Source organism: Rhopalosiphum maidis, chromosome 2 (genome assembly GCF_003676215.2).
Source record: "Rhopalosiphum maidis isolate BTI-1 chromosome 2, ASM367621v3, whole genome shotgun sequence".
NCBI classification, from domain to species: Eukaryota; Metazoa; Arthropoda; class Insecta; order Hemiptera; family Aphididae; genus Rhopalosiphum; species Rhopalosiphum maidis.
Genome location: NC_040878.1, coordinates 21,117,569 through 21,138,131, shown reverse-complemented (window position 1 = coordinate 21,138,131; position 20,563 = coordinate 21,117,569). Strand labels below are relative to the sequence as shown.

General features: G+C 25.3%; 1 protein-coding gene across 2 annotated transcripts in view; it reads right to left on the bottom strand.

The window, feature by feature from the left end:
- Positions 1-20,563, bottom strand: part of LOC113553949 (probable G-protein coupled receptor 21) — a 115,697-nt gene that overhangs the window by 45,935 nt on the left and 49,199 nt on the right. Inside the window, exon 2 of one of the 2 annotated variants that reach the window (XM_026957555.1) lies at positions 3,714-3,918. The exons of the other annotated variant lie outside the window; for it this stretch is intronic. The gene's annotated coding sequence lies outside the window, so the exon portion shown is untranslated. The remainder of the gene's footprint in view (positions 1-3,713; positions 3,919-20,563) is intronic. 2 annotated transcript variants of the gene reach the window in all.

Here is a 20,563-nt window from a genome sequence, read left to right as displayed (position 1 = left end):
GGATTAAACACATTAATATAATGTATAATCTATATAAATGTATCATTACTATTAATATTATTGATAGTTTTTAAAATTTAATCTTTGTTGTGTTCTATTCATAAAAAAATTAACTCCTATTAGCCATAATGTTCAGAGTTATATTTTCTGAATAATCAAAAAAATCGATGATAGCAATAATGCAAAATTCAACACTAAAAACTAATGAGTTTTAGTTGACATCAAACTTTTGAGTTTCGTGGTCATACCAAACGTCCGTATTTTTTTTTAAATTAATCTATTATTAAAATGTTTATAAATATATACAGTTTTGTTGTTTAAGCTGTATTATCTTCATTTGAGACTAAATTTATAGTTTAAGTATATAAAATTAGTTCTTGAGAAATGATTGAAAATTGAACTTGAAGGTCAACTTTATTTATACATGCGTTTATTTTGAATAATATCTAAAAACCAGGTTGGCATATTGCATAATACATACAGTTATAAAATATTACCAAAATAGTTTTTATATCTGCTGAGTATATTTTTTTATTAGATTATGAGCGGAGTGATGAATGTATTGATTTTAAATTTAACAGTTATAAGTATAACGAAAAGTTCAGTAACTAGTAGTTTATTACAAAGAAATACATCAAAAGGTTATTGTGATAAACTTTAAATATAACTTACTTGTTATTTATGAAGAATTTTGAATATTGAATTGAATTTTATGGTTGATAAAATTGTATTAAATCTCTAAATATTTAATAATTTTATACCTAACAAAAATGTATAAATATAGATTTGATCATTTAAAAATTAATAACCGATAAATAAAAGGTAGATCATAATAGAAATTTTCCTTTTTAAGTAATCTTCAATATAATAAAATTAATACATATAATATATACCTTTTTGTAAATAATTCAAATATGTTTACAGATTTCATTCTTCATTAATTTACTATCTTAATGGTTTCGATGGATAAAAGATAGGTATATTTTTAACAGAAAAAAACTATTTTTTTTCTCAAATCCCCTTAAAATATATTCGTGGCATTGATACTATAGAAGTACAAAATCGTTTAACACGTATTGTATTATATCGAAGATCTTACGAATTATTTGGATAGCTAATGTTTTTTATTTCTGTATTTATATTATTAATTATTGGACGGAAAATATAATTTTTGCAGTACACTATTCGAGTAAAAAAAATAATTAATAAGCTCCTGTTCATTGCTTAATATTAAGGTTTCTGTTAGATAATAAAACGAAAATCTTTTTTTTAAAACTACCCTGGAAAATGTCTTGTATAAAATATCAACTCTGAGATTAACTTAAATAATTCAACATATTATACAAAAAAAAAAAATATATCAACATATTTTTATTTGAAAAACCACGGATTTGCATGCCCATATTACAGTTTAAGAATTTAGCTGTGGAGAATACTTAAACAACTTTGTACGTGGTTTGATATACAATTTGGATGGACACTAAAGTGTTTGTTGTAAAATAAAAAATTAACAGCCACGGTATACATTATATGGAATAAAAAATACATTTTAACCCTACATAAGTATCATGAGTGTTTATGATAATATTTGTATTATTACTATTAAATGTGACTTTTTTATTTTATTATATTTTAAATTTACTTTGATTCGTTACAAAAATAAAAATGTTTGACTGATTACACACAATGGAAAATAATGGAATAAGTTTATACCGTTTAACTGATATTCCATAAATAGAAAATGTTTTAAAGCCAAATTAAAAATATAATGAACATTATTTGTATTTTGAGTAAGGTTATTTGTTTTCAGTTGGTAGTAATGAGTGCAATTGTCTTTTTATATTTTAAATTCTAACCTTTTTATCTGTTTTTGAAGACATATTTTTGTTCAGAATTAAGTTTATTATAGTGTTAATAACAGTTTTAAAAGTTATATTATAAAAAAAAAAAACTTGTGGAAACATTTTATACAGAGATTAAAGTCAGTATAAACTGTAAAGTATGAGTAAACTTAGGTGGAGCATCGTTATTCTAAACATTTTTAAATTATTTTATCAAAACAAATTTTATTATTATAATATTGTAATTCAAAAGCTTAATATTTTAGTGTAATTTTTCATAAAAATATTTACAGTTGACCATAATTTTTTTGATTTTTATGTTAATAAAATAATAACAATTGTTGACTTCTAATTAAATTCTGTATTTTCAAAATTTACCGGAAGTGTAAATGTTCTTTACACGATTTTTCGTAATTTTCTCTTAAAAGATTTTAATCAATGTGTATAAATTTACAAGTTTATTGCTCTTTAAATAATTTAAATGATACAAACAATATTTTTTCATAAAATATAATAATACGATACCGTCGATATCTAATGTTGTGTATTAAATAGGTTTATCGATTTGCTCTGTATAATATTTACTCATCTCAAATTAACACGGAACCAAAATATATCTTCAGTGCTTGTTACATTGATAAATCATTTTATCACGTCATAGCGGTAGATATTGATTTTTCGAATTAAATTTTCTTACATCTTTTTTCTTTAAACACGATAGAAGATGTTCATACAAAATTGAAAAATTATTTTTACCGTTTTTATAATATGAGTCTACGTTTGGAAGGTATTATTGTCATGGTAGGCGATCACATGCATGATTGGATATGGATATAAATACGGTTTCTATACCTTATAATAATTATTATTGCTGTCATTACACTGTAATAATTGATTCATGTGAAGCTCATTAATAGCTTTTCTGACGGTTATAGTTTAACGACAAAGTAAAATAGATTATTATTTAAGGTTCATACCCGTAAAATATAGAGCGATTCTCTCGTGGATCGTTAATATTGTCAATGGGTTGTATTATCCCTTTCTTCACTAAAATCACCCAAATCTAATTGAACACCATAATCTCAACATGGCGACAAGTCTGTTTAAGGTGTCTGCTGTCTTAGATAATAATAATAATAATACTATAATGTACATTGCGTTGGCATCACGATGGTTATTTTTGTTCTTATACAGAGTAAAATATGCACGTGCATTTAATTAAAAAAAATTTAGTTGTCAAAATAATTTAAAAGTATTGAAAAATGTTAATGAATAGCTACTCTTCTAAAGCTTAACCTTAGTTATATTATATTTTTCAGGTAGGTACAAAATGATAAATGAAAATAATTAAGCAATTACTTCATTTTTATTATAGCAATGTAGCAATTTCATTTTCATAGGTATCATGGTTAATTTTACTTTTCATATATTTTATTATATTGATTATTATTTACGAATACACTATAAAATTGTTTGAAATATTATATCAGACTAATTTAATTCGTATGTTCTTTCAAAAATCAAAGAATAACATATTGTACGAATGTATATTATGTATGGTTGTAGTAGTTACTGAATTCCTTATTCTAATTATATTCTAGTTCGTAGGTGCAAAATATTAAACGGATTTAATATTTTTTCGATAAATCGTTCAATAAAATACCTGCGCTGAAAATAATTTTGACCGCACTTGTTGGTAAACAACAATCAGTAGATTCTTTTTTAAGTCTACTTTTAAATTTATAACAAACGTGATTTATAGTTGGTCGGCAATATATCTAGTATAGTATTAAAAAGTGTGTATATTTTATATAACCATGTGTGTTACAAGTTACAAATTTACTGAAAATAAATAAAATTGTAGTAACTAACCTGTGAAAGCGTTTATATATATATATATATATATATTACATCATATGTGTATGTTGTTATTTGCATAATAATGTATTCATATTTCATAAAACTTATATAAGCACATTATTGGATGGTGTTCTGATATTCTAATTGTAATTATCCATAAATTATATTTAAATAATTTGTATGTTCTTGTGGTATGATATGATAATGGTTTGAATAACTGTAAAAAATATACACAATTATAAGCATTTTTATATTTTATTATTATAATCTTAGACGAATAAGAAAATTTTTGCATTTTTGAATTTTAAAGTTTTTGAACTCTAAAAAAAATAATAATAATTATATATATAAAAATAGTTATAGTTTAAACATTGTACTTATAAATAATTCCATTTCATAAAATGTTCAGGTAAAATAGGTACTTAATATTTGAATTGATTGGGCATAATAATATATTATATATCCCAGCAAGCATTATCGCAAAACACTTCAATATCCAATATTGACCAAATAAAGGTTACCCTTAATATGTATTGTTTGTCAAGTTTGAACAAGAGGAGTAGGTAATTGTACATCGCCGAATGTGTACCTTTCATTCAATTATATAAACCATGATATTAATTTTCGTAAACGGTAAATTAATTTCATATAATTACATAAAAATAATAATAGTGAGTAATAATAATCTATCTATTAAAAAAAAATTCTTTTAAATTATGAGAAAGTCAACAATATAATTTTTATATTTAAAAATGTCAATGAGAAAAAATGACTGTATAACAGTGTTGATTATAATAATAAAAAAAATGTTTTAAACAAAACAACTGTCAATGGACAATCTAATATTAAATCCTAAGAATATATTAAAAACTTAATTATAATTTTAGGCAACTTGCGTGGTAAATATTTTATTAATACTGAAAATCACATTATATACCCACTGAATAATAAATTAAATATTATAATAGGTGAGTTGTAATTTTTCTCACGTAGAGATCCGATATCTACCTACATATCATAAAATCGTACGAATAGCAATTTAAAATATCACGATATGACTGATAGATTTTTAAACCTTTAATTTATGTCGAATAATTTAAAATAGGATATTAAATATTCTTAAAACTGCATATAAATATATTAAACATTACAAAAATAATGAATCTTAGTTTTGTATATTATGTATTCAACGAAAACGTGTATTACATATTTTACATTTATAATTTAAAAAAAAACAAGATGAAATAATAAAAATTCGTTATGGATATAGATTATAAATATAATCGAATATTAATAAAATTTGTGATTTATATATAAAAAAAAAAAAAAACCATTCATAAGTATTTATGGTATAAATAGATTGGTAGAAGATACAGCTGACAGCACTATATTATTATAGTGGTTTGTACTATGTAACATTGATGGAGGAATGGTAGACGTATAAATAAAATAAATATATCACTGGCCTGATTATCATTGGGGTGTATATTTTGTACGTTTCGAGGGAAACTTTAGGTACAATGTGCAGCTAATATATTATACAAAAAGTAAACGTATATTTTTAGTTAATACATTATTTATTATAGATAACAGCTATTATTGCTTCTTGTACAAATTAAATTAATATTTTTACCTCGTATATTGTATATAATCGGAAAATAAATTTATTATTATTTATGATTTTATGAAAATTTTTTCCAGGAATTAGTATATTTAATAAATTGGATTTTTACCTACTTATAATAATTTAAGAATTGGTATACATTTTAGTTTTAACACACAATTTTATTCATAATGATGTTTTATGTAACTTGATTTATAAATTTTACAGTATTATCAACAATCATAATAGATTCAATAATATAAACAGTAAAATAAACTTGATTAAAGTATAATATTTCATACAATTTATTGGTTTTATGACGAACAAAAAAAAATTTAAAAAAAAAATGTTTCCATTGTATTTATAGTTTTTTTCTATTTATCATTCATTTAACTTGCCTATTTTAACTCTTTATCGTTTTCTTAAATAATTTGAACTTAGATTTAACATGATATCTACAATTTAATGTGATAATTTAAAATGGTGCTGAATTGCCAGTTTTATATTATTAACAGTTGAATAAAATACTATACGATAAGTTAAAATAAATTTCTAACCTAAAGAGATAGTGTACTGTGTATATAGGATCTCTCTGTATATATATATATATAATATACAGGTGTACAATCATATTTGAATATTAAGTGTATATCATAAGTAAAAAAGGCGAATACTTTTTTTTTTTTTGTTAAACTTACATTTAGACCTAACCGTATACTGCACTATATGCGTTAACATAAATTGACAAGTAGTCTTCGGCTTAATATTGAAATATCTAAATGCCACTCTTATAATAACAACAAGTACTTTACTGTCAAAACTTTCCGGTGTTTATGGTGATGGCATGAATATTTTACATGGAAAATAATCGTTGTACTTATAATAAAAATAAGCAATAATAAAAATATATATTTATAATATTATGGAGCTGATGTTAATGATTGCAACACTCAAAATAAAAATAAGTGCGCCATCGTCAACGTTATCATCATCACATCACTAAGCATCAACAACAGTCTCGTCGTTATTAAATTTGACGTACTGTTACGGGTGTCGCATATTGGCAGGTCTCGAATAGATTTGACAGTATTTCCAGATGAGTTCTCGCCTCCGCGGTATTATATCGTTACTGCGAACGTATGGTTCTGTTTGTGCACACATTCGTTAACTTATTTAAACATATTATCCAAAACGGAAATTCGGTCAGTGAGTTCGGTCGTCATATACAAAGGCGTTTTATAATCTATAACCATACTGGAATTTAATGGACTTTGTACAATTCAATAAACCACAAGTTGTTCAATAAACACCGTATGAACCACAATTATAAGCGTTTCTAGTAATTGTTAACTTCTCATTTATCGTACAACGGAAACAGTAATTATCGATTGTTAACACTCGAGAATTTACAACTAATTTATCTTCCAATTCAATTATATACTTATTGTTAAAAGAATTCGATTGGAATTTAAGCGCTTATATATTTTACAAAAATTAAAATTTAAAATGTCGAAAAAAAAAGTAAATGTTTATCGTTTTTTATTGTCAAAACATAAAATTGATTTATATTTTGCCTACATATAGGTACTATAAATAAAGATTTTTAACATTAAAAAACTGGTTAGATATACAATAAAAAAAGTTTTCGTTGATTTTTTAGAGCAATTTAATGATCTTACTGATTGTCTTGATCTAATGAAGAGATAATGACCGAAAAGTAGCAACATCAACAAAGTATATTTTATTTTTTATTTATCGACTTTGCTTTTATCGTTTTAAGTAATTTATTTATTTTACCATGAAGTTCAAAACTACTGTTTATTGTGTTGATTACCCATATAGACTACATTAAATATATCAGGAGAAAGTAATATAAATTACAACTGATGTTAAACCTGCAACTAATTGAAAAATATAAGCTATTTTAATTAATGATGACGATATTTTATTATCATAATAGAGTCTTAAGTTATATTTGTTTTCAAATATGTCCAAAACCGTGATTAGTCACTCAACAATATTCAAAAAATAGTCGTACTAATAAGTAATTTAAACATGTTAAATTAAAAATGCAGCAAATTTTGTTGTTATTATTATAACTAAGATTTAGATTTTATCAGAAATACATACCATGTGATAATAATATCATACAAATGCACATAAAATATGTTGTATAGTTTTAAATAAGTTCTACAAGACAGTAAAAGTTATACATTTATTATTCACAGAAATAATTTCTATAAGCTAATACACATCGGAATTTTCATTAATAACAAGAAATTCTTATTGATGGTAGTAAGAACAGTACAACGGTCTTTGAAAGTTTCAACTTTCCACAATTTTCTTCACCACTCACTGTAGATATAAAATAGGTTATCCTTTTAAGTAAAAAGTTTTGTTTAATCTCATCGATAGTAAAATATGAATATAATAATACATATTATGCAAAATATAACAAAAAGATTAATAAAAGTAAATTGTGTTGAATTGTAAAATTAATAAATAAAAATATTGAAGTAATGAAATAATATAAATATAACATAAAAGCTTGGTACAATTAATTAAATCAATTCGGTAATATAGTTTTCTAATTTTATCATGGTGGAAAGCTTCTACTAAATAGATCGAAACCATTGATTCAGAATATTATCACTAGGGCTCGGAAGTTGTTGCATTTACGTGTTTTTTTTGAACCGTTAGATTTATTGCTAAGTGAGCTAGAAATTTGTTCTAAGACACTACGAAAAACATATCAAAAGTTTATAGTGCATATTTTTGCATACTTAGTGATTTTTAGATTTTAGAGCATATTTCTTAATTTTACAATATTTTTAGAGCATATTTTATAATTTATGAAGATTTCCTATGAACATTTGTAAATAAAAAAATAAATACATTCATATTGAGAGATATTAGATATTCTTGTATCGTATATTTTTTTTTAAAATTATGATTGAAAATTAAAAATCAGAATTATTTTTTTTGTTTTGCTTTTTCGTGTTTACGGTATTTTATAAAATATTTCTGCAAATAATAATTTTGTGTAAAAAATAGTTCATATTTCTAGAACATATTTGTACTTTTTTAAGCGCATAAATGCACGCATATTTAGTACTTTTTTAGTGCATTAAGTTCCGAACTCTAATTATCACAATAATACAGTAGCTTATAACTGGTGATTTGGACTCCAAAGTTCTAAGAGTTTCGTAGAATAAATATCTACAGAAAAAAAGCCTTATTAAAAAAAAAAAAAATAAATAATTCAAATTATTCAAAGACTCGAAATTACCAATTAATATTATCTATTGTAATTAAAACTGAAATTTATCATAATATATGATATACATACATTTTATAAAACATTATACATATATTATTCAAAAATAGAAATACGGACACGCCATATGTAGACATATCTATTTCTTGTGAACTTCAACACTCTTATTAAAAGTGATATATTATACAATATAAGATCAAAAGAAATAGCACAGCAAGACTTTCAATCAAAAAATGTAATCGAACTTTCTGAACATTGATTATCTACCAGCCGTATGAAGGAATGACATTTTTGATTCCATTCGGTACTATAGTAAGTCTGGATTTTCTACAGTAGTAGTAACGGCATGAAAAAAATTGTGAAACAGATCAAATGTAGACAATGATATTGGTTTTTCTGAAACGGTTTGATCTCTCCAAAAAATTATACAATCAAAATAACAACAAAATATCATACTGAAATTGAAATTAACATTAAAATATTAAATAATAATACAATATTTTAAAACTGAAGAGGGATGGGTTTCCATGGATATACATTTTATCTTAAAAATAACCATTTCTTAGTATATATATACAACCCCCGATAAAGTGTGTTTTTTTTATGTGTACAAAAATTGTATTAACTATTTTTTTTACTGAAATATTACTGAGTTTTATTATTGTAATTTTTATATAAAATATCACCACTATTAGTTTTATTAACTTATAAGTTTTCATTTATTTGAATCGATATTCATGTTTTTATTTAATAAGTCCACCTTAGAATATAATATAAATGATAATATTTATAATCCACGAATACTTATTTTAGAATTATAATAATTGATTGTGTTATGTTACCCGTTATAACATTTCTAGAAATATATTTTTGTATTTTAAGTTTAATATACTATAGTATATCTATTGAAATTTGTTTATTCTGAGAAAGACCTATTTTTACAAAAGATAAAATAATATACTAATGCTAATATTACTGTTAATGGTACTTATATATATATATATATATATATACGTGTAATTTGAATAACATAATATTCATTTCGTACAAATCGTATTCAAATAGAAGTAATAACTGCTCTTGTAATCATATTGTCACAACAAATCATACTTTACATATTAATTCCATTGTGCTTAATTATCACTTATCTATGTAGAATTGTATTATTAGATTGGATACCTGGTATTAAATAGTTTTGCGAATACCTTTGGAAACGGACTTAAATTTAACTGGGTATGTGTATGGGCGTTTTATTTTACCACTTCGATATCTATTGGTTTTGGCCAACAAAAGCGGCTCAAAATTGTTCTAGATAAACCGACGGCTGGCCGACAGGCAAAATTGGTTTTTTATATTGTCATGCATCCCGTTGTGGCACTTTACCTGTATCAAAGTCAAGAAAAAAAGTTTAAAAAAAACGAATTGCTTAAAAAACACGACGTATAGATCAGACGACTTGACGCTATATTATCCTTTTAATATAAATGTTACACATACACGAAATCAGATAAAGGTTTTTTGTGATTTAGATAGATATTATCTTCACGTTAATGATGATATTATTAAGTTAAATTTGTATCAGGTGAATTTTTATTTATTCACCCATCTATATTAATTATTAATACGTTATAAATTCACACATTGTGTATAAAATATAAAAAAAAAAACATTATTTGCACAACAATGCACAATTTACATTTTGAATTTTTCAAATTTCTAATTTACCATTAAGACCATAATCTATATTATTTCCTTAGATTTTTTTAAAAACATTTGAAGAGTGTCATGTTGCAGTATAAAAGTCTTATTTTTATACGAGAATCTTCTTTTTTATTGAAAACTGTTAAATAGTTTTTTATTTTTTAAATGTTGATATACGTATAAATCGTTATACAAATCATTAATAATGTTACATGTACTTAATATTTACTATTTAATATAGTTCATTTATACTCAATATTTTTATATTATTTATTAATATTAATTAGGTACTATAGTTTTAAAAACACCGTTGTCCCCAAATATTTAAACTTATAATCATAAACTATTACCTTTAATATACATAATTTAGAATCCACAAATTTGAGTTACAGTTTATATAGGAACATACATAAATGTTATAACATAAGCTTAATAATTTACAGTAAAATACGGTATTTTACCGAATAAAAAATTGTAAAATTATTTATATATATTTGAAAATATTTTCTATAACCCCATAAATTTATTTTACCTAAGTATCATTTTTTTAAATCAAATATATTATATATAGATGTATAAAAAATAAATACACCTACGTAACTTTACGTAATTACATTCAAATGAATATTCTAAATGCAACAGTGGATTTTTGTCTCTAAGTTTACAACTGTTAGGTTGGTTTGGCAAATAGTCTATTATTATTTTCAGTTTAAACTGTTATGTGTATTAGGGAAACTACACAATGCACTGGTTTCCCATAGCCTTTTGTACTGTAATATAGTTTAATTGGCACGAGTTTAATTTATAGGTTAGCGTGCGGTCTCTAGGGCAGGGCAAACAGGGCCACGTCTTTAAATAGTCTCTGTAATTTTCAAAATATATATATTATACAATGAAAACAAAATAAATTTAAATTTGTATTTTTTTTAGATAATTTTTTAGCCATTTATGTATATGTATATTATACGCACAAATTAAGATTATTTGACATTAACGAAATTATAGCTATGAAGTTATCTTTTGTTAAAATAATATTTTAACTGTTTAATGAACAATAATATTATACACGTAATACCCGCATGTATTGTCTATGTCTCTCAAAACAAGTAACTTTGGTTAGGTACAGTTAAACGTTAAACATATTTAGGTACGTTGAAGTCTGACTTTGATAATTTTACGTTCAGAATAATCTATTTTACTCTGTTATTTTTTTAGGTAAAGGTAAACGTATATCATTATTAAATTTACAAAAACTATACAATTTTAAAATACTTGTACTTCAAAATATATCGAGACATCAACACGAGATTACGTCACAGTCCCAAATAATAATTTTACCTTTAATTTTTGTAATAGGTCATTTTAACAAGCATAGTGACATTAAAACGATAATACGTTATTATTATCATATTATTTTGTATAAAAGTTTACCGTTTTTCATGTTGAAAAATGCCCTATAAAGGGTAAAATTATTTTTATTTTGTTATATTATATTTACTAAGTATTCTTATACAATTAATTATACATATATATTGTTATGTTTAATATGTGTACAACATTTAAATTTTTCCAATAAGTAACTAATATATGTATCTAAAATTTTAGGTTCCACAATTTATTATTCACACTGAACCCTCAAGTCTTAAAGAATAAATATTTGCATATTCATAGTTAAATTAAAATTTTACTTAAATCATTATATTTTAAATTTAACATATAATAACTATAAACGGTTGATCGTGATTTTATTATAACGCAGTGTCATCGCAAACCACACTTTTTGAATCAACTCAAATATTCAGATTGTTACATCTACCGGAAAAGTTCTTTCTGGAAGAGAATAAATATTTACAAAGAAAATGCACTTATATATATATATATATATATATATATATATTCTGGAATACCTACCTACACTTTCGTATAAATTTTTAAATTATAGATAAAAAAAAGATTTGACGGATCGACAGGTCGATAAGGAGAATTGCATACACTTTTCACATTATTATATAAATATGTTTACTTTATTTATTTTTAAATTAACAATAAAATATTAACATAAAACAATATCACAAACTATTACACTATGGTAGATGCATTAATGATATTTTACAAAGAATTAAATATCAACTTTCAGTGGCACTAACACATAGGTTGTTTTATTTCTGACAGTATATATTTAAAAGATTTCACTTCAACAATAATTTATGTTTTATTATTGAATCGTATATGAATTATACCAATCTGAGCCACCGACTGGGTATATTCGGTGGGATCCCTGCCCTTAACACGAAACTCATAAATCCAAAACGGCTGGCCATTTACTTTTTGACATTTTGAAGAATGAAATGTCGATATTTTCGATTTTAATAAAAGGTCAGCGTCGGCACATTGAATGCGAACGAACGTAATTACAGGGAGCGACTATTTACGCAGACCTTGAACGGCGTATATTCTATTCGTATATGTACGTGCGTGCGTGCGTCCGTCCGTCCGTGTGTGTGTATGTACATGCCCGAGACGGTGACGGTTTCGAGGCAATGCGAAGTCGAACGGATCTTGTTGCGTACACGGATAATACTTACGTAGCTGGATTATCAAAGGAAAGAAAATAATGGAAAAACCAGAATGACACACGAGAAGTATATAAAATGAACACTTGCACATATACAGAGTGATCCATTTGACACGCAAGACACTATATAGTGTATACTTAGAAAGCACTACGTTTTTGTAAATATTTCTTTTACATAATTTTAAGCCGTTACAAGACTACATTTTGGGAAAAAAACTAAATCCTCTCTGTTTTTATGGTTATTATATTTTAATTGTATGATAATGATAAATTATAATAATTATAAAGTATAAACACTCGTAATATTTAACGATGCCTGATAACCGATGGTTATTCATTTTTCATTTTTCCCTGCATTGTAAAATAAAAATAATTAAATAAATATAAATATTACTTCACGATAACAGCTTGCGTCTCCCTGGCAATGTGTACACGCCCTCCAGGTTGAGAAACACTGTTTTATACTAATCCACAATGCTCATACCAGTCATACCCATCAAAGCTTTAAATACTTATAAAATTAGAACCCACAAACTACATGTCCAAATTTGATTTTTATACATTATTAAGTACTACAAAATATATTTTGATTTGGTACAAGGAAATAAAATGTATGCTGTCAATAAAAAAAAAAAATAAACAATTACAAAATGATATAACGATATAAAATAGTAAAATTATTTTTAAAAAAACTTCCTAAAACGATACAATTTATTGAAATAATGAGTATCTTACATTAAATAGATTACCCATTTCTAGGTATGTACATATTTATTTTTTCAGTCCACAGGAACTTCATACCAAGGAATTATAATTATGACACTCTCTTATTAAACGAACGACGCGTAAAATGTAATCTCGCATTGCATTGAACGATAAATGATGATGATAATCACTGAACTAGCGCTGCTTTAAAAAAACATAAAATCCGAATTTGTTGTTCTTGAATCAGAATATTGCATACTGAAATACGTATGAATGTATGATAAATACATTTTGATTGTCCCACGAATTCACTAATCGGTAAGCTTAACGGTTGTATTCGACGGTTACTTGTATGACTCGTTACGAACAGTCGAAATAGTTATTTACGAGAATTAATAGCTGTATTCAATATCGTAAGTAATTATTTTAGCTATGACAATATTATAAATTTAACAAGAAAAAGTTTCTTAAAATGCAGATTCTTTTACTCGAACACAATAATAATTAATTTGTGCATTTAATTTTACAAATTCAACGGATAATATTATTATTTGAGTTGATAGAATGCAAACAGCTATAACAATGTTCATCAGTCGATAAAACTTAAATTTAACAGGATTTCGTTACCTATATTGAAGTACTGAATGCAAAATAAAATGGGTTTCAAATTTAATTGATGCATGGAAACTATATAGGTATCACGGTGTATCGTGGAGTTATGACAATTTTACATTAAAATTACATTTTAAAGTGGCAAGCCATTGTGATACGCTTTTTATAATCCGTTTTTGAAATTTTTGATTTTCCCATTAAAAAAAGTTGTATTATACCTACATATTATTACGATTTAAACACTATTTGAAATTAACTATTTTTAACACGTACCAGTTTCGTGACTACCAATTTTAACTTATCTATACGAACACAGGTTATTACATGGCATATTATATCCGACTCTATTTGCAACTAGGATTAATATCAAAAATCAATTACCTACCTGTACTTATAAATCCTATAGAATGGTATTATATGTACTTGCCGTAGCGCATTATATAACGTATCCGATTGTATATAGTTATTCAATCGCTGGCCACGCATCACTCACCATTTTCTCAATCCTTATCGCTTTTTAGTTAAAATTATTTTTATAATATTATATCATTTTCATTTATAAAAATCATAGAGTCAATGCATTATATTTACCCAGTTATTTCTATTCTTTTAAAATATAAACAGACGTTGAAAACTGAATTCGTAGGACTATATAATAATTAATAATAATATTAGTATATTATTATACACTACTTTTTAAAACTATATTCAGTATTACCGAGCTACAGTTAAGCATATACATTATACCATAAAGTAGCACTCAATTCCGTTACTCTATCCACTATAATATCTATTTCATTAATAATTGTTTGAAACTTAAATTGGGAACTAATTTGGTCAATATTAGTTAGTTTAATATTTATATTTTGACTAATTTAATTTTTAAACTTTCAGAAATTTATAAATGTTAATGCTATCATAAGTATGCTTCTATATTTTACAATAATTTGCATTGAATATAATAATGAATTATGACTTGGGAATTTATAAGTATCTACATTTTGTTAAAAAGATTATTGATTTTATTACTTAATTTAAATTATTTTTTATTTTTAATAAAGAATATGTTAAAACGTATATGTATAAGACAATAATACTTTTAATGAATAATTTTGCATATTTTGAAATTTAATTTGCATATTTTGAATCTATTCTTTGCTAATTTGTTATTTGTGTAATATAATAAACTATACGAAAAAAGGAGGGAAAAGTGGGTACAGTATAGTAAGTACTAGGTTACGCGTGTATCTTGTCATTAAGTGAGTTACTATAATGTATCTAGATGTGTACAATTTGAATTAAATTATAAATCATTGTATACAATAATACATTTGAAACATAATTCTTAAGTCACAATTCTAATCTCAAATATTCATAAAAAAATATTGAGGATTTTTACTCAACTTTTTTCATTTAACTTTTTCAGTAATAACAACTTAGGCGTAAACTTGTATGAAATTTTCAACTTTTTGACCGAAAAAAATATCATCGACAATTATTATTGAAAACAAAATGTATTGAAAAAAATCGAAAGTTTTTCATGTCTATAAATAACTCAAAACAAGTCAAAATATTTTTTAAATTATACTATTTACAGAAAATGATAATATAAGAACATTTGGTAAACTTATCGAGTATCTATGATTATTCATTTTTAGTTATGACAAAATAAAGAAATCGGTTTTGTTTTAAAAATTCCCTAATTTTTTTTCTAAATTATTAACAAATGAATGAACAATTTTCCATTTAACTCCCACAAAGTAACAACTAAATTGACTTTCCTAGTAGAAAAGATATTATGGTTGAAAATGTAAGTATTCTTTTCACTATAAAAATGTTTTTAGACAAACATATTAAACACACACATTATTGTAAAATAAATATACATTTATCTCTCCGTTTAAATTATAAAACACACACACACATATACATACATACATACATATATTGTATATAATTATATGCCAGTAATATGTATAATGTATATTGCAGAATTAAATTAAAATAATAAATAGTTTTGAAAACTCAAAGTTTTTTATGGCTTTTTTTACACCAACATCGACACAAAAATAAGTTATTTTATTACCTATTTAACGGTAACAATTTGTTGGGTTCGTTTGGGAATTTAAGTAACTTATTTATATTATTAAAATATTCAAGATTTGTTCTGTATATACAACTCGTATATAACTTTTTAAAATGTTTTTACGGCACATATTGGCATGTATATACTCGTGTATAATAATATTTCTCAAACACAACATAATTTGAAGCAGACAGTCAGAAATGTTTTGGTTTATCAGTATTGTCAAATATAAAATCAATAACTCGACATTGTCTCCTTCAATGGTGGACCAAGTGAAACGAATGCCTTTTCTGAATCTAGTGGTATAGTACGACCTCGACTGCAAGGTACAGCACACACGATCTCTGCATAATATCTGGTCAACGCCAATCAAACCGACAAGCGAAAAATATCCAGTTTGCTTGTGTTTTTAGAAGCTGCGTTACTGGTATAAAGCTACGATACCTTATATTTCCGTTATGCCTGTTCATTGTTGTCGCCATGGTTACAAATACAAACCATTAGCGATTTTATTATTATATTTTTTATTATGTTTTCGAGGTTTTATGTCAAATATTTATAAATGCATAAACATTAAATCTCTACGGTTACATTTTTATATTTGCAATGCAAATATGCGGAGTCGTATTACAATAAAGAACTAGAAAAAGCGAAAAATTATTCGTAAAATAAGTAAGATATAATGTACCTAAAAATAAGTGAAATACTGCGATAGAACTCGTCGCATAGTTTTGATCACTTTGCAGAACGTTAGCCATGTATGATTTTTTTTTTTTTTTTTGGTATTATGAACACGATAGTTGTACCGCTAGTAAAACAATTCTGAGTGATGTTCGATTTTACTGGATCAATAAATGGCCAATGTTTTGTTAAAAATGCGGCGCTCTTGTAATCCATCGCTATTATTTTATGGTTCACACGTTTTTCTTATGACTATATTATAATAGTAAAAATACCTACGTTTTAATGTTTTTGAGAATTTTTCTAGAAATACCTACTTATGCGAACACTATAGAATAAAAAAAAAATTCAGTACCTATTCATTTTTCAATCCACAGAAGTGCTTTGCACGACACTTTGCACTTCAGCGAGAACGAGTGTTTTCAGTAGAAAAAAAAATGCAAACATCACTATGTAAAAACAAGTACACACCTCAGTACCTAACTACCACAGTACACCGTGCCGCTCAGAATTTATTATTATATTTTTATTTACTAAAAAATATTATATTACGGTACTTTTTGGCGTAAAGTTCACATTATAAGGACCAAAACAGCTGACTGCAAATTAAGTAAATCGTCTACTAAAATTCATTCTAAACATACACCAGCTGGTACTCTATAACTTATGGAGATGATGTGATTACCACTTATTCAAATCGATTTGACGTCATGTTGAATTCGATTAGTCATTGTAATTATTGTTTATATTTAATTGTAGTCTAGTATATTGTACATAGTAAGAGAAACTATAAGAAGTCAGAAGTTTTTATACAGTATGCTTTTCCTAGTATTTACCATGTGGTAATAGACATGACTGTCATAATTTGCTGCAGCTTGTTCAGGTGACAATAATTTTATTATGCCTAATGATATTATAAAATAACGTCATAACTTCCAGAATAATAATATTAAATTGCGCATTATGTTTTCCCATGCAATTTTTACTCGGGAAAACGAGAATTATCGCACTACTTATATGATAATAATCAACATAGACATAATATATTGTTTATTATAATATTATAATATTTTACAATAGTGAAGAAAATTGCAAGGTTATAAATTTATTACACAAAATAGGTAAAGCAAGTCATAAGTCCTTTTCATGTTTTTTTCTTTAAAGTTTATAACGAACTTATTACATACATTCCGAAACTAAATATCTAATAATATTAATAACAATTCGCTGGTTAACTTTAAAATGGCTACGAATTTTACATATAATACTTAAACTACACTATTGATTGATGTACAGTCGTCGAGTAAGTGGAATACGCGCTTAAGCCTGATAACTAAAATTAAATAAAATTATACATTTTGTAAATTGATCAAGAACACACTTCGTTTATCATAGAGGGTATAGACTATGAGTACATAATTTTTGGGATTTTTTTTTTACCCAACAAAGTCGATATGTCAACGCCGTTGGTAAACAATCAGGTTTTGATCAGCTGCGATACAGAAGTCTCCGATGAGACGGAAAAATGTGATTGCGTCAAAAGCCTTCCATATAAAGATTGGATACTCGAGCAACCGGACGGAACTCAGTGTCCGGTACCGAGTACGGAGACGGTAGATGGTGTAAACGCTGCGTTGAGTTGTTTGTTCGAGGCGACTAGTGTCAAACCACGACACTGGAAATCCGGTAAGAGCACTCTACGACACTGACCGTCTAAATAACTGCGATACGAAATCTCATTATTAATAACGTAACTGTCCAAAGAGTCCTATAACGGAACGAAAGTGAACAAAAATATGTTCTATCATAAAATATAATAATATAAAATAAACAAGGGTGTAACCAAAAGTATTTTATTTCAATGATGGTAAAAAAAATTATGTTTATCGATAATAATCCGACACTGGTGAACGCACATTTTCGAGTATCAGACATATTTATTTCGCATGTATTCCAAGTTTAGCAACCCTAGATTTTTTCAAAGGTCGATAATGGACTTTAAACAAGGTCACATAATCGAATCCACATGTGTTAGTTATCTCGAATATTCTCAAATTATTTAGTGATTAGAAATTCGTAGAAAAATTTCTTTTCATATCTTGGATTTGAAAATTTAATGGAAAGTTTTTTATATGTTTTTTTAACCTTCATGAAAAAAATGTCTACCCTAGAAAGTCAAATTAATTTTTTAGGAGCGTTTGAAATTCAAATTTTGACAACATTCATTAATTTACGAAATTTTGCTAGTTATTTTGCAATTAAAAATTTATAAAACATACAATATTATTTAACTAAGAATTGAAAAATGAATACAAAGTTCGTAATGAAATTAAAATATTTATTAGCATAATTTTTAAATAAAAATAATACATTCAAAATTGGATGAAATTACATAATATTTATCTAAGCTATGAACAACGATATTCTTTACTTCGTAATAACTCATAAACTTTATTAGTGAGGACATGAAACTTTTATGTATATTATTATGTCTTACACACATGATATTTTTAAGTGTGAAAAATATTTTTAACAAAAATTAATTTGACTTACTATATTATTAATATTAAAGTAAAATATTTTACCTAATATTAATATCGAGAAGTCACATAAAATAAACTTGGTGATATGGGCTGATTACAATATCTTCATTTAGAACCGTTTTTCAAATACAATGATTTATCATTGAATTCAAATGTAATATACATTTTATCATGATAACTCACTATAATATATAAATTCTTCGATACTGCTTTTTATATCATCTGATTTTTAACTCATCCGAATTAGGTACATTACAAATTAAAAAATGTTATCCCTATAACAGTTTATAATAAAAAAGTGGGAGTTTTATTTGAAAAAAAAGAAGTTTGTATTACCATACAAACGTAATAACAATTAATAATATTTACTTCCTAGTAATAGGAATGAAAAATCTCAAGAATTTTAAAATATGATCTTAAATATATTTAATTATTCCATAAATCAGAATTTGAATAAATTATTAACACCTATTAAATGAAAAAGATTGGAAAAGCAAGATTGGTAAATGACTCTGTATACAATTTTGAAATCGTTTGTTAACCACTTATAAATGTATTACCTGTCTGCCCACTGGGATACCGCTAGTACTAGACCCTTTTCGTTTAGATATGATATGATTTACGGTACACCGAAAGGCAACTCATCTACATTCGGGAGGCAATTTATATTAAAATTATCGACCTTTTTGACTTAAATGTGTTTCCATTCAAGTTTTATCACATCATCAATAACCAAAATGCGTCACAACTGGTAATATGGTAATTGTGTGTGAAACGATAGATCAGTGTTTCTCAACTGGTGTTCCGCAAAACCTAATGGTTCCGTGAGAAATTTGGGAAAATATAAATAAATTAATAATATTTTTGATTTGAATTATAACTCTAACATAGAATGGCTCCAAAAATTATACGGGGGTTCCACAAAAGTTCAAGCTCCTGCTAAGGTTCCGCGAATAAAAGTAGTTGGGAAACACTGCGAGCATATTGTCAGCATAGTGTTACTAGCCGTATTTTTGATAAACATAACATAATATTTAGAAACCAGATGGGTATCTAATATGAAATTCATTCATTTAAAA